The following is an 11963-nucleotide window of genomic DNA, read 5'->3' as shown; positions in this document are numbered from 1 at the left end:
TTAAAACCCAACGCACCCATAGGTTAAAGACACTGAGCAACAGACAGGATTGAAACAGCATCACAATTTTAACCAATTGACTGAAAATCTTAGTGATAATAACTGTTAATTGAAATGAGATTAAAACTATATTCAAGGCTAAAGTGAGATGTCCAGGTACTGAAGCCTCAGCAGAACCAGCAGCAGCGACGGCAGAGTCCAGGGCAACAGAATGCAGTAGTAAGGGCTCAGATGGGAGAACTCAGCCTACCTTTGTGAGTGTTGTAAAGGGCTGGAAATGTCAGGGTGAAGAAAGTTGTAGAGTATTTGCCAGGCAGCATTTACTGGAAGAGGAAAGGCTCTTCTTTTGTCACGGTACCAGCACAGGCACTGGATGAAGCGAAGCCAAGCAGGAATGCACTGAACAGTGGCTTGCACTCTGTATGTATTTCTGTTGCAAAATTCTGGTTCTGTGAATATTTCAAAGAAGAACGAAAACAATATCGCAATTCAAATAAATTAACTGTTCATACCATTTATTCACACAGTACAACTACCCATCAGCATATCCATAAAACCCTATCCCGTGGGTTCACAGTCACTTTCTCCTATGCAGACACTACTTGCACAACCTCTTTAGTGGCTGAGAAAACGAGAGAAGCTGAGGTGACTACTGGGCAATTCTTTTTGTGATTTCTGAACATCCTAGAACCAACTCAAACAATTTTGTACTTTTTTCAAGTGTAATAAAAGTATAGGAAAAGAGTCTATGAATAAAAGGAAGAAAAACACATGCTTTGTTATATGACTTTAAACATAGGAAAATGGAGAAATACTACGGGTACTGAGACAGCTTTGTAAGTGGCAAGTTACTATAAACATACACCCAGAGCACACGCTCTATGGCCTCCTCATAATCATAGAACGCTTATGGCTCATTATTGTTTTTTATTGCTGCTCTGTAGTAGTTTTTGTTTTGGGGACAGGATTTCATTTATGCACCCCAGGACGACTGGCAATCCTATCGGTTCAGCCTCCTCTGTGCTGGGATTGCAGGTAAGTGGTGGCCTGCCATACCCAATTTATCATTATCTTTTGTGAGTACATGCTAGGTCTCTCTACACTTAGATCTTTGTAATTAATGCAAACTTCCTAACTAAATTAACTTGGTGTCACCTAAGCATGGGTAAAGAGCCAGAAGAAGGTCAAGACTTCTGAACTGACCAGGATGTTCTTTCTCAGGCATTCGACCTGATTCTAAGCAATCAGTACTTGGAGCACTGGCTCCTACAATGGCATCCTGAGCATTTCTATGAGGACTAGCTGCTGGCACTCTAGCAATTGTGATACAGCTACCAACACATATGAACGTTGAGATATAACTGCAGAATTCTTTAAATGTAAGTTGTAAATGTTTTGGCAAGAGGTTGACTAAAATCCTAACACAACTTAAATGCCAAATAAATGATTTCAGATAAGGAGATTGCTAACAGGGTGCCAAGCACATTTAATTCTGTGTGTAATGCTATTGGATGAGTTTTCATCATGACATTAACTGTCGAAGTTATCATTCCCAACAGTTCTTTGTTTATGCTGGCATTCACTAGTGTGAATACAAAATCATACTGTATCTTGCGGATCATTTGGCAACAGGCCCTTATTCTCATCCCATTTAAGTTCAAATTGTAAAAGCAGATCATATATTCCAGGTCCATGTGAATCACTGACAGGCTGTTCAGCTGATCGGCCATCCAGAAATTGGCAAAGCGTACCTTATGAAAGGCAGCAGTAAATACTCAAAAATGAGAAAAAGAAAGGAAAAAATGAGAAAACATAGAATCAGTTCTCTACTGCAAGGCTGACCATTCAGAATGACTGCTGTTAAAAAGGAAACCAATAAATAACACACGTACACTAAGCCCAGACAACGAGGGTGTGTAAACCAGTAAAGTAGGAAGGAGTTGAATGCAAAATTGGAAGGTAAACAGTGGATGAGTGTGTGTTTGTTGTTGGGGAAAGCAGAAACCAAGTGGAGAGAGAATACGCTAGCCATAGTGGTTCGTTCCTGTAGGCCTTCACTTAAAAGGCTGAGGCAGCAGTGCAACAAGTTTGAGGCTAGCCTGTGCTATGGAGTAAGAAAAATAAGTGATGTAAGCACGAGAGGTAACCCGGTGTTGGACTACAAATCATTTGTTGGACAGGGTAAACTTGGCTGACTACAAAGCTCTTCTTTGCCTATAAAAGACAGGAAGGGACAGACAGTGGTGGCTCATGCCTTTAATTCCAAAAGAGGGAAGAAGAGGCATGCAGATCTCTGAATTGTTATCCAGCCTGGTCTACAATATGAGTTCTAGGACAGCTGCACAGAAAAACCCTGTCTCACAAAATCAGAGAGAGAAAAACTGGCAAGGAGTGTGATCATCTGAGGTCTGTTGCATTCTCTAACCTAAATGACACTCTTAGAGCATTGGGTTTCAAGCCCAGGATCTTATGCATATGAGGCATGCACTCTACCACTTGACTGCACCCACAGACTATATAATATTGATTTCACTAATGTAATGGTAATGACTGTGTTGGCCTTAACATTTCCACAAAAATCACCTCTGACCACTATTCTGAAAATAATGATAAATGTGTTGTTAAGCAACTAACTCATGCAATATATTCTCTTAGAGTTTATAAATGGGTATAGCTCAATTCTTATAACAATTCTCTTAAGGGGAGTAGGTTGAGACAGGCTGCACTATGTACCCCAGGCTGGCCTCTAACTTGAAATTCTCCTGCCTTTACTCAGTAAGGCCAGGATCATAGTGTGTAACAGCACGGTCAACTTTCTCATAGTATTTCCTAAGCTAGTCCTTTGTTATTCGCATTAACACAAATTCACCTTGACTGGTTTTCTTTAAACCTGTTATAATTATAAAAAAAATTCCTGTCATTGCAGAGGAGAAACAGATATTGTTTGCTGTGCAGTGGACCCAGTGGTACCTGCGTGGAGGAGAATGGATAGAGATAGCTTTTAACTTTATCCTCTTAGTCTCCCTTTACTTTATCATACAGAAGAAAATTTATAGATAATATTGCATTCCTCTGACACTATAGTAATTCTGAAAATGAGCTTAAATTCTTAGCTCTCTGGATGTATCCTTTTTTTATTTAGTAGACACATTCAACCAGGGAAACTATGGCAGGCCTGCCCTCAGATGTGGTTGGTTCTTTCTCTTTATTCTATAAACATTTCTCTTCAGAGAGATACATGACTATATAATATGAATCAATCTTGAATATCATCTATAACAGATAAGGTTTGAATTAGCTATGGAAACAATAATAACAAGTTTTGAGATACTGGTCTCTGGAGCCGATATATTTTGATTCCATGATCCTCAGCCTGTGCTGATAACCACTGAACACTCTCCAGGTCCCTTAAGTTCATGTCCATGCACACACAATTTTACACAAAAAAATTGGTAAAACCTGATCTGTGCCCAGGCAGTCATTGCACATGCCTTTAGAGTCAGAGGCAGCAGATCTGGGTGAGTTCAAGATTAGCCTGTTCTGTAGATCCTGGTCTCAGACAAACAGGGCCACACTGAAATACGTGCCTTGAAAAATAACAACAGCAGCAGCAGCAGCAACAAAAATAAACAAAACAAAACAAATTGATCGCTAGTGATATAACTAAGGACTCTATTTTAAAACTTTAGTTAGCTTACTAGAAGAATGAGGTAATGTTACTATTGGAAAGTCTGGGACTTTGTGCTATCTAATTGGATTCCTAGTTGGGGCAAAAAAATGATAGGATAGAGGACAAAAGACTTCCTTAGTATAAATAGAATGCACTATATTTGACACAGTAACTTTACAGAAATATAGTACTTAAATTTCTTAATTTTTTTTTGGGGGGGAAAAGAAGGTAGCATAAGTCAATTATAAAGATTCTGATACAACTATGAATATAAATGTTGAGCAATCTTTATTTTTAAGACCAAGTATTTTTCAGTAAAAATAAAGGAGAAAAAAAGGGAAATAAGATATTTATTTTAGGACAAAAGTTTACAAACATTTTCAATAAATAAAACTATGGTGAAAACATTAAGTTAATACTCTGACACACATTTTAGGGAATAATTTTATAAATGGAGTTTGAGTAAATAGTCAAACTGATTTTAAATGACCTATACCCTATAACACTTCTGTTTTAGTAATGATATTACAAAAGCAACAAATCACTGCTTCAAAGAAGGCGTTTACTAGTGTGTTAATCCTTTTTATACCTCACTCCAGCCTATTCAACCAATCAGTCTAAATTTATCATCACACAGTTCAGACATAGATACACATCCATTCAACAGGGATCATTCTACTCATCAGTGAAAATAATTATGCATGAAATGATGGCTTCCTACTCAAAAAAAAAAAAAAAAAGGACTCACTGAGGCACTGCTCACAAAGTACGCATCTATACCATCCTGCTATTGCAACATCATCACAGTAAGCTTTCTGAATCTTCCAAAACCGTCATTTAGAAATAAGTTTATAGAAATGCTAGATCGGTGGCTCTATAGTTATGTACTGCTGATTTTGTGGAGGAAGGACCTTAGTTCCCATCACCCATGCTTGGTTCACCACTGTCTACAACTCAACCTTCAGGGATCAGACACACTCATTAGGCTTTCATGAATACCAACCACATATGTGGTAGCCATACACATACATATATGTTGGCACTCACATATATGATTTAGACAAAAATAAACACATCATAGGGATTTATAGTTATAGGAAATCTAAGAGAATACTGAGGTAAATGCAGTATAAAGTAGCCTTGGACTTCTGATCTTTCTACCTTCAAATTCTAAGTAAGGGATTACACAATAACACTCTACCTGACTCTCTTTTCTTTAGAAAGAAAAAAAAGTGCTATATTTTACCACACTGGTTAATTAATTATAATATATACAATCAATTCACTATCTGATTTCCATGTTATAAATGTTCAAGTATATCTGGTATCCAACAAATGCACTTACTCTTGAATCTGGGCACTATTCCCTTGTCCCAATGTGAATCCTCCCTCTAAGGCTGTGCAATCCAACAGTCCAGTGAAGCATTTGAGGAAGGCAATGGTAATGTACTATGCTCAAAATATTGTGCATGCCTTCTAGACTTACCAGAAGTTTAAACAACCAAAATCTGTATTTATAGTAGAAAGTTTTTGGGGGGGTTGATAAGAAAGAAGTGCATAAACCCATAAAGGGCAAGTGAATACACATATATTGGGATGATAATAATTGGAGCAAAGAAGCACGGCAGAAGACTCAGGAACCATAATATCACCAGGAATTCAGCAATCTGGAAGACAAAAGAGAGAAAGTTCCTCATTATCATTACACAGAATAGCCTTTAATAAACAAATATATAAAAAATGATGCACAGTTCAATAATCCTCTAGTGGGAGGTTGACTTGAGCACTGATCAGGTTATTCATGAACACCCTTGCATTCAGTCACTCAGAGTGGAGTACATTTATGGAGTCCCAGTAAGTCAGACGCTCTGTGAGAGTGGAGAACACTCAGGAGACTCCCAGTGAGCTGGCCATTCTTTTAGTGAGGACATGTTCACAAGACTCTGTGCTGTACTACCTCAAAGGGATGATGATGAGACAAATTGTTTCTTGAATTAAGTTAAAAGGTGAGGAAATGATTTACTCCAGCTTGTCTCCAACCATTTGTGTTGATGCTCAGTAGAAAAAGGAATTCAATCAGAAGATAGCTACCACAGTAGATTCTTATCAAGGACCACACAGTTCTATCTATTTCAAGTTTATAAACAACTGAAAGAAATATATTGATTAGTTATCTACCATGTTCCCTTTAAATATCTTTTCTCATAATTCTCTAAGTCACAGACCTAGGACAAAATATTTCTACAAAGACAATCTGTATATAGATAATCTTAATAGTCAACAAATATGCATCTAGGCATATTTCTTCTACCTCTTTATGCTGCGGAGTGCCATTAGATTAATTTCTATCAAACTTTTTTAATCATGTTATTCCATTGTTCTATATGGTTTTTTTTAAATTTTCATTCTTTTTCTAAAGTATAAAACAGCAGGTTTAAATGGCATTGAACAGTAAGACCAGACTTTGTTTTTGTTTGAGACATGCAGTCATGACAATCCTGCAGCATGCTCTGTAGACCAGACTGGCTTCAAACACAGGGATCATCTTTCCTCTGCCTTCTGTATCCTGGCATTAAATATGTGCCATGCCTAGTATAAGACTAGTTTAGTCAATGGGAGCTTTCTATATGATACAACCTCTTCTACTTTGCTGTCTCTGTCATTACACTAATTACATTTACTTCTACTGCACAGATTTGTTGTAAAATGAAAAGATACAAAACACAAGGCAAATGTCACATAATAATAGTTGACATCTATGGAATGTTTAAAACATTAAGAGTTTACTTTGTTCTTGGTACATTTACATGTAAAATAGTTTAAATCATTATAATAGCTTCATGAATTTAAATTATTATGCCTATGTTGATGGAGAAAACAAGAGCACAGAAAGGTTGAGGAATGTGCTCTGGATTATTGAGCTAAATGTAACATTTGGTTGGCCTGGCCTTGTACTTGAAGGTACCCATCTTCCTCTGCCTCCACACCTGACTGCAACTTTTTTAACTGTGCACGAAGCTGGTGCTCTCAAGTACTATGTTGCTTATATGCCCATTCACACCACTCGGGAACACTATTGATCTCCACTTCCTACAATTCTGATATTCAAACACTTTAGCTCTTCAAATTAAAGCTCTTAAAGACATCTACTCTCCAAATTACTTTTCCCAAACCTATGCTACACTACTCCCACTGACAGTCCTAATGCATCTTACCTTTTAAAAAGTGGGTTTTTTTCCCAGCACCTACTGTGCTCTTTCATTTCATCTCAACCAAATTATACTTCCTTAATTTATATAATCATTTTTTTTAAAAAAATATTTAGTAACTTAAAAATAACAGGTCAGAAAAAGTGTTGCTTTGAAATCAAATATATAAATCAAATATCAAATCCTAGTAGGAGAAATTATTTGATTTAGAATTTCTGGTTCTCAGTTTCCTCTTGGTCAATAGAAATATCATCTGTTCTCATACTGGTCTAAAATAAAAATGCTTAAAATGATTAGTTATTAGGAAAATGCAACTTTAAAAACTAAGACAATACCTCACATCCACTTGGATGGACGTAAAAGCACCCTCATACATTACTGGTAGTAATGGAAAGTGGTATAACCTCTATAGAAGAAAATAAGATGCTTTCCTATAAAGTAAAAAATGCCCCAAGCCTGCACACATACTTGGGTTCCATTTCTCGCCCCAATAGGAGGGAAACAACTCACCTACGTCACCCGTACAGTGTTTTCTGATTAATACATGTGAGCCATAGCAAGCACATGCCCATAGGTCCTAATATCATAATATAAACAATGAAAAATTTTAAGTTTAGAAGACCCAAAGAGTCTTTGAATGGACGAATGGATAAACAAAAAGTGATATGTGGAACGTAGTACGGATTGATGCCACAACGTAAATGAATATTGAGAACACACTAAGTGAAAATGCCACAAGACTTCAATCACATGGACTATCTACTGGAGGTATATCCATAAAGACAGAAAAGTTCTGTAGTTGTCGACAGCTGGAGCAATAGAAATTTGTGACTGGGCTCCCTTCTAAGACAGTAAAAGGTTTAGGTAGATTGTGCAACAATATTGACATCTTCTTGTAAAATAGTTAATTCTGAGGTCAAAAAACAGCTTAAGCAAGCATGACAAAGTGAGTTTGCACCATATAAAAACAGGCTTTGTCATAGATACTTATAATTTAGTGCTGTATCATGAAGCCAGTCATGCCAGGAAAGTTCACTAACCAGCAGCCTAGCAAAATAATCAGCCTCAAGTTCAGTGAGCAACCTGGCCTAAGGGAATAAAGCAGGGATAAGAAAGACATCTGTTATCCTCTTTTGGGCTTTTTCATGTACACATGCTGGGTATACCTGTATACAGGAATCTGACACACACACACACACACACACACACACACACACACACACACACACACAAAGAAAGAGTGTTCATCTTTTATACACTTCATTTCACTAAAAGAAGTAATTACAAAGGGGGAAAGTAATAAAATATTGAAGTTGACATTGAAATTCCATCTTAAGATTAACTGTTTTAACTGTTTGCCACTCACGGATTTGCTCCAACATTCCAAAATTTCTAATTCTGTCTGGTCAACTTGACATAACGTAGAGTGACCTGGGAAGAGGTACCCCTATTGAGAATGTGTTGTGACTGTGTCTCTGGTAGACGGTCTTGACTGATGGCTGATGTGAGAGGGCCGCAAAAAAACTCAAGTAATTATGGAATAAGCTGAGTTCATAGAGTTTCCATCTAAGAATAAGTATACCACCTCTGTGAATAATGGATCCATATAATAAAAGCTGCATACTCTTCTATTCTAAACTCTCACATAGTTTAAAACCTTAGTGAGAGTATACTAACATTCATTAGCATCTTTTGGGCTAAGTGATGTTTTATGTTGCTTGCTGTGTATAATTTTATTTTCACAGTAAAAACATACATGATTTTACAGGAGCTAAATGAAGAAACAGAGTTAAATCAAGTACGTCATCTAAGGACACAAATATTTAATTTCAGTAATCTGGTTCCAGAGCCTTCTGGACTTGTATGTAAAATATTTACAAATCAGAACATGTCTGTTAACTCAAAACAAAAAACAATGCCCCAAACAGAAGTCTATTCTAAATCTTTTCATTATAATCTTTGCTGCATTGAGTACAGTTGCTGGATATGTTTTCTTTTGTTGTTCTGGGTCCTAAATCACTGTTGAAACTCATCACAGTACAGTGCCTGCACTTTACATCCCTTTCCAGCCATGATAAGTAAGCACTGTCTTCTAATACGAATTGTCAATCTTTTTGACAGCTAAATGAAATAAGTGTATTTTTGGAGTTTGGCTTCTTTTGTTTATTTTTAAATGGTTAGTTTCATGTTCTATAAACCTCAGTTATAAACTTTCATCTGTGTCTCTGTATGTGGCTTCAGTTCATTCCTCTCTCTTCTCCACACCATCCCATTGGGAAAAAAAAAAAAAACAAAACATCTATTACGTTGTTGATAGAACTTTGTATTGTTCCAATTTGGGGACATAAACATAGTACAGTTACTAATGTTCTCGAGTGCTTATTCGTAGGTCTATGCACTTATCTCTATTCCTAGAGATGGTTCATAGGTTACTGCCCACAAACATAGGTTACCTCCGTTTTGGTAAATAGTGCCTAGCATCACTCTGAAGTGCTATGCCTACCTTTCACTTCCAGTATTACTGCCAAGATGTGCCACTATACAGAGCAACACAACTCCTGTACACTCCAAATATATGGCTATGTGAGAGGCTTCTAGGCTGCTACTGTTGTAGGCACATTGGCACAAAATTATTTCTTTGTATTGTAGCCTCTTAGGTTGTACATTTATAAAAAACAAAATAATTAAAATGATTTAACATTTTACATATACTAACAATTATTCTCAAAAAGTATTTCAACAATCAATAGTCCTACCATTAATTTACAAGTGCTTATTTTATACACTTATGTCTACTGCAATTGTTAACTCATAAGTGAAATCTGGCATAATTTGATTATTTTAAATTGAGCAAAGGTTAATAGAAGAAAAACTGAAAAACAAAAAGCTGTATAGAAAAAATTATTTTTATGAAATTAAAACTCTGGGAAATGAGATTTTTTATTGAAAATTATTGAACACTAGGTCATGTTCCCTTGAGAGACCATAGCAATTTTTCACATAATTTTTATATGAATGCAAAATGAAAAGAATCTTGCTTGTACTTGCTTTACCGCTGCTGTGTTTCTCTCTGACTCTCAACAGTGCTATCTTCTCAGTACCTGAGGGGAGTTAAATAAAGACAGACAGCTGGCATTATCTGTTTACCCTCCCCCTCACCAATACTCACAAAAATCAAACAAAAAAAGGTTCTGAGGTTAGAGTGTAATGCACAATGTTAGATATATAAACTGCATGCATTAAAAATAAACTCAGAGTAATACAGTCTATGATTACTAAAAACTCAGCTTGTCAAATAAGTTAAAAAAATAAAAAAAAAACAAAAACAAAAACCCCCTTTCCTTTAATTCACATGAAAAGAAAGAAATCTGCTTTTTTCCTGACTTACTTAAACTCTTAAGGATTGACTTCTCCTAGTTTTTCAGTACTGGGGACTGAACTCAGGAGTCCATTTGAGACAGGCAATCATTTTGCTACAGAACTACATAACCCTCTCCTTCCTCTGTACGCCCAAACCCTTTTTTTTTTGTCTAAAGACTCATGGGGGTCAAGGGCAGTTCCTATGTGTTCAAGTCACATAAAGGTGACTTGCGGGTTTACTGGGGATATAGCACAGTGAGCAGAGAGCTTAAGGTGCAAGTGTGAGGATTTGAGTTTGAATGCAAGGAATCCTCATAAAAATCAAGATTTTATAACATGAATCTATAATCCTTGTGCTCCAGCCACTGGATAGCAGGGGGAGATAGGAGAATATTAGACACCTATAGGCCAGCTTGACTGGCATAGCCGAGGTAAACAATAGAGAAACCCAGAGTCAAAACAAAAGGGAACAATGCCTGCCTTGTTCCTCTGATATTCTAACTGTGCAGGGGCTCACATTTACATTTATGGATAATACAAAAACTTCAGGTTCTAAGTTCCTTATAGATGAACAAATAAAGATAAATTTATAATAATCCTGTATATTTAAGGTACTGAGTTCATTGAATAGATGAGGAAACTGCTGTAGAAAAGAAGAATTTTCCATTGGACCAAAACAATCCAACAATGGTGGACCTGGAACTGAAATTCAGACCGAGTTCTGCTCTTTCCATGGCAGCTTGGTAATCTGATTGGTCGTGTGTACTGTAGACGTTTCATGTATCCTAGACACGTAAACTATAATTACCCTACATGCACAGAAACTGGTTAAAAATTATCATAACTCTCAGCAATATTAAATTGTATGATTTGTGTGAATAATACTTTTTAGCAACTAGTGGGAAGGAGGACCTTGAAGTTTTGGTTGTAATGGCTGACCTGTCTTTCTAGCTACAAAACTCTAATAATACAATGAAAACATACAGTTAATTGGAAAGTTCTTGCAATGCCTTGCAAATAGGTTTATAACTTTGTGATATAAAGTAGGCAATTCTGAGGAAAAAGCATCCAAGAAATAATAAAGTTCTGTACATCACTTAATTTCAATTGGTTTTTCTCTTCAATCCATTCATACTTCTCCAAATATTGTTAAACTTCTCTTATGCTGCATGTAGTATTCTAGTGATTAGAGACAAAAGTCCAGCAATAAAGGTGTTTGGGACCAAGTCCAACTATTTCTTACATATTAGTGGCAAGTAGAGACAGGAGTATGTGATGCACTGTCATGTCACAAGCATCTGAAGAAAACTAATATGGCTAAAGGGATAGAAAAATAGAGAGGAGACCATTTTAATGTAGTGTGCTCACTGAATGCCTCACTGATAATACAGCATTAAACAGAGATCTAAATGAAGGGAAAGAATAAGGCAAATTGACACCCTGGGAAAGAGCTCCCTAAGCAACAGATGTGTCCAAAGACTAATGGATTCAACTGAATGAACATGGGGAGAAAGACAAGATAGGAAGTAACCAACAATTAAGGTGCAACATCATTGAACATACTGTTTACTATGGAGGGGGAGGGTTTGAAGAAAGGGGAACAGAAGGAAACCACATTGCACAGACTTGTGGTTAGAAAAAGCTCAGGGTAGATGCACACTGTTGTAGGATAAACAAGAAACAACTCTTGAGACAAAGATAGTAATAATGGATGGAGTGAATAG

The 11963-nt window shown here is 36.6% G+C and overlaps 1 pseudogene; it reads right to left on the bottom strand.

The window, feature by feature from the left end:
• Nucleotides 1–227: 227 nt before the first annotated feature.
• On the bottom strand, nt 228–5837 carry LOC147998026 (solute carrier family 53 member 1-like; annotated as a pseudogene).
• Between the last annotated feature and the right edge of the window lie 6126 nt (nt 5838–11963).

This window comes from Rattus norvegicus, chromosome Y (genome assembly GCF_021556685.1).
Source record: "Rattus norvegicus strain SHRSP/BbbUtx chromosome Y, alternate assembly SHRSP_T2T, whole genome shotgun sequence".
Classification (NCBI taxonomy): domain Eukaryota; kingdom Metazoa; phylum Chordata; class Mammalia; order Rodentia; family Muridae; genus Rattus; species Rattus norvegicus.
Note: the sequence above shows the minus strand (reverse complement) of the source record. Positions and strands in the feature narration are given on the sequence as shown.